Below are 4,556 nucleotides of genomic sequence, written 5' to 3'. Positions count from 1 at the left end.
TCTCACCCCATGAGAAGAAAAAAGATTTAACATGTTTGAGAATAGGATGCTGAGGAGAATATTTGGATAAAATACTTTTAACTGAACACAGAGACACAGTCCAGCTACCAAAACATCATTCTTAAATACAAAACAGGATGACTGATAAGAGTATTTGGATTGAACAGGAAGGAAGTAACATGAAATTGCATAATAAGAATCATTAATATTTGTATCCTTAACGTTGTATTATTAGGGTGATCAAAAATGAGTTCAGCAGAGCACATCTGGGGGGGGGGGAGGAAGAACAACTCCATGGCCTATAGTTCATAAGTGCACTATATCAACCAAGCAACTGCAGCTTGTTGGCGAAGTTAGTGCCAACTTCTGCAGACAGAGGGTGCCACATGGTCAGCACAACAGATCCCCATGGCCGTTAATTTCGGTTTTCTAGATTGGAACCGCTATTTCCTTGAAATAGCTCCTTAATAATCCTCACGAGGCTGAGTGGACCCTGTTCCAGACCCACTGCTTCTCAAAAAAGCTTGTAGCGCAGGGAATCGAACCCGGGACCTCTGGATCTGTAGCCAGGAACTCTTGACTACTAGACCACAGAGATATGAACTTAAATGGAGAAACCTGAAAGGAAGAGACCTCTTCGGAGATTTTAGTGTAAATGGCAAGGCAATGTTAAAATGGATATGTGAACTGATGCTATGGGATTCATCATTATGGGGGCATTGCTATCAACCCCAGGTTCTACAAAAGGTGGACAATTTCTTGAATAGCTCAGAGAATATTAGCTCCTGAGGAATCTGCTCCATACACTTGTCACACATGATAATAACAAAAAAAATAAGAATCAAGAAAATTACATAATGGGATATTTCATGATTTTCATTTAAGCATAGGGACAATCTTCCTTGACCTCCCTCAAGCTGCAACTGATACCATGCACAGAGTGAAAAATATGCAGACTCAGACATTGGAGAAATAAATTCCAAACACTTTCCAGGCTACAAGAACAACACAATACCTTGAAACAGGGCTTGCCTACATATGGATTAAAATGGCTTGTTCTGCCATCTCATGATGCACCAGGGAACAAATTTTTAAGTTTCTGCACATTAAATGTACAAGTTCCCACACGAATAAATAAACAGAAAATTTTTTACAACAGAATTCAACACAGAATGATTAGAGATGTTACCTGCATTCATTTGGCTTAGGACAAAGGAAATGAAAGATTTTCTTAAGGATGCCACTGAACTGTGCTGTTTTAACAACAGGGAATTTCTTCAAAAGTTGAACAATAACTGCCTGCTGCAGAACTGTGTAGCAGGCAGTAAGGTAGGTCATTAGTATTTATATTAAAAACTGTGCACAACACTATGGCAGCTCCTCACTCTTACCTGCTCAGACTGCAGATGTCCAGTCTGTCTCTCTAACTCTTTCTGCTGTTCTTCTAATCTTGCTTTTGACTGAAGCAAATCCAATTCCAATTCCAATTTTCTCTGACATTCAAGCAGATCCTTCTGCTTCTTAAGCCACTGCTCACTCATTTTGGCCTCATTAATTGTATGCGGACCTTCCATGGCTGTGGCAGGAACTGCTGGTGTAGCTGGAGGGGTAGCGGTCACAGCAGTGGAAGAAGGCTGGGAATTAGAAGCTGGCAGTGCCTGCTGCTGAAAGCAAATTGAACATTCCATCAAGCTAATCTCTGCCACAATTTTCATTACATCAGCCTTCTGTTCTTTCTAACTGCTACTAAACACCGCAGTTGAGCAGGCAGTGCTCCTGCTTCATATTCAGAATGTTCCAGTGTTAAATCTTGGTCCAGAGACTGGCTACTCTGAGCGAACTTTTTTGTACATCTCGTCAGCCCCCTTCAGGCAACTGCAGAGATAGTACCTCAAATTACACCATGACTGCTTCCTTCTAAATCCTTTAAATTCATTAATCCCTAGCCATCCTACCCTCTGAAGTATGACAGTATACAGTATACAGTATGAATTACCATAAGACTCGTTAAATAAATCAGAAATAAAATAAATTTATAACAGTTTGGGTTAATAGCTAAGCCCAGCTCTACTCACTGAACACCAAGATTCTTTTTCTGACCCTTGAGCATACAGGAAACTATCACACAATTCTTCTGTATAAAAACTACACATGAGGAATCTTTGTTATGTGATGTACAATGAGAGTAACTGACTTAAGTGACAGACTGTGCTGGGAATCCTCTTCACCATTACATTCACACCCAACTTTGGGGCCCACCCAGCATCTTATCTAATGGATACCAAGTCTCTTTTTCTAAAAGAAAAGCAGCTGAAAACTATACTGGACCTACCAGCTTCAACTAAGGCTGAAATTAATATATGAACTTGTGTCACCACACCTTCACGACATAGTGCAATGGAACAGGAAAACTTTACCCTTCACCTTACGGTAAATCCCATGCTGTTTGGTTTCATGTAACGATGAATGTACCACAAATACCATTACTATATGGGATAAACTAAAGGATTCCAAATTTCCCCCAGCTCATTCCAAAGACCATGAGCCTGCTGCCTTCAGATTGTTAACATTCTACCAGACTATATGGCATCATTTCCCAGAAAACAGTATTACTTTCTGCTTGTTTTATATTACACTGTAAAGAGGACTCAATGAGAATGTTTATGATAACCAGGCTAACCTATCTGCCTGTGGGGAGAAGTAGATATACACTAATAGCTTAGTGTAAACAAGAAGAAATTGCTATTGTGAATAACCAAGGACCCCACGGCAATACTTCTGTATTGGAATCACCCTGTAATTCCTCCAAACTTAATACACGCAGCAATATATTCACTTCACCATCACACATTACAGGATTGATGCAATATTTATTAACAACTCTAAATTAATTTCAAGTTTTAAACTGCAACAGTAAAAACAGTATTTATACTCACACGAAAACACTTTGGATTCACATTTATGGTAGGAGGCACAGCTGTGATTGGCCATGCTGGATCAACTGCATTTACACGTACATCTACTGCATGCAGCTTCTCTGGCGGGAACACTTTATTTCAAGTTTCACGTAATATGAACATCTGGGTCCGTGTTTCCTTATCCACCTACAAGATGGAAGCACAATACATAAATCAGTCCCATAATATATGATATTTTCTTGATCACATCTACAATACTTGGCAACAAGGATTATTAAAATTATGCATACCTCATGCTTTACAGGACCAACAACCTCGTTTAACAATTAGATACAACTTTTAGTACTTACTTCTTTTAGTTCTTTTTATACATTGGAAGAATATTTTATGAGATAATGCTTGTATAATTATATTATATTGAAATTTTAACCAATATGATAATTGACTAAAGCTTTTCTGTAAACAACTTCAATTATCTGTTACAACAGATCTTATTTAATTATACGGTTTTAAAGTTCTAAAGTGGTAATTATTATTATTTCTATTCTTTATTACTTTGTAAATTGGCTACTGTAATATGACTAATTTTTTCAATTTTTCAAATTTGTCTTATATTATAAACTGGTTTTTAAATAACCGTCATATTGTATAAGCATGATTAGTAAATAATATTTGGACTGAGTTTATTATCTTAAAATTGTCAATGTTTCACTTACTATTTTGAAGACAAATTTTTTGGTGTGATTTCAATCTTGTATACTATAAACTTGATATTTTGAAAACAGCTTGATTTCTAAGCTAGATGAGTTTATATTTCTGGACGATTTCTATTATCTATTGGTTATTTCAATCTTGTAAGGATTTTATGGAATGTGAATACATGAATATGCTTATGAATGAAACTTACCGCCATCTTTGAGCTGATGGTCTAAATAATTAGGGACCCTCAACGTCTCACAATCCTATGGGCCTTCACCGCTTTACTTTCTTTTTTTTTTTTAACTTTACTATGAAGAACCTGAATTTCAGCACTCTTTCAAATGTTCTATTTAACAATCTGTCTTCAACCTACAATAAACAATAGATTGCATACAATAACAACAGACTCATAGCGTATCCTTTAATATGTNATTTCAGAGAACTACCATTTATAATGGAACTAACAATAAAAAAGTATATTCAGGATGGGCTAAAGTAACTAATGGTGTTCCACAGGGGTCAATACTGGGACCTCTTCTGTTTATAATATATATAAATGATTTGCCCAAGATATTGGAGGCAAAAAGTACACCTATTTTATTTGCAGATGATGCCAGTGTGTTAATCTCACATGCAAATCCAATTATGTTTAGAAATACAATAAACGAAGTATACAGTTTACTAGATGATTGGTTAAAAAAAAACTTTATGTCTTTAAATACAATGAAAACATATTATATAAACTTTACTGCAAAAAAACCAGGTACAAAGGGATATAGGAGATTTAGTAACAATTATTACAAACATAAATCATACTAAATTTCTTGGACTGACCATTGAAAACGATATGACCTGGGAAAGACATATTGATGAGGTAACAAAGAAATTGGCTACAGCTTGTTACATGATCAGAAATATAAAACCAGTAGTATCTATGAA

At 36.1% G+C, this 4,556-nt stretch overlaps 1 long non-coding RNA gene across 1 annotated transcript in view; it reads right to left on the bottom strand.

The window, feature by feature from the left end:
• Positions 1 to 567: 567 nt before the first annotated feature.
• The window catches only part of LOC111871341, a 5,674-nt gene continuing 1,685 nt past the window's right edge, over positions 568 to 4,556 (bottom strand). Inside the window, exons 3-4 of the long non-coding RNA XR_002844002.2 lie at positions 2,937 to 3,104; positions 568 to 1,661 (exon numbers count right to left, since the gene is read on the bottom strand). This is a non-coding gene — a long non-coding RNA (uncharacterized LOC111871341). The remainder of the gene's footprint in view (positions 1,662 to 2,936; positions 3,105 to 4,556) is intronic.

This window comes from Cryptotermes secundus, unplaced genomic scaffold (genome assembly GCF_002891405.2).
Source record: "Cryptotermes secundus unplaced genomic scaffold, Csec_1.0 scaffold3163, whole genome shotgun sequence".
NCBI lineage: Eukaryota > Metazoa > Arthropoda > Insecta > Blattodea > Kalotermitidae > Cryptotermes > Cryptotermes secundus.
The sequence above is the reverse complement of the archived record's forward strand: the minus strand, read 5'-3'. Positions and strand labels throughout refer to the sequence as shown.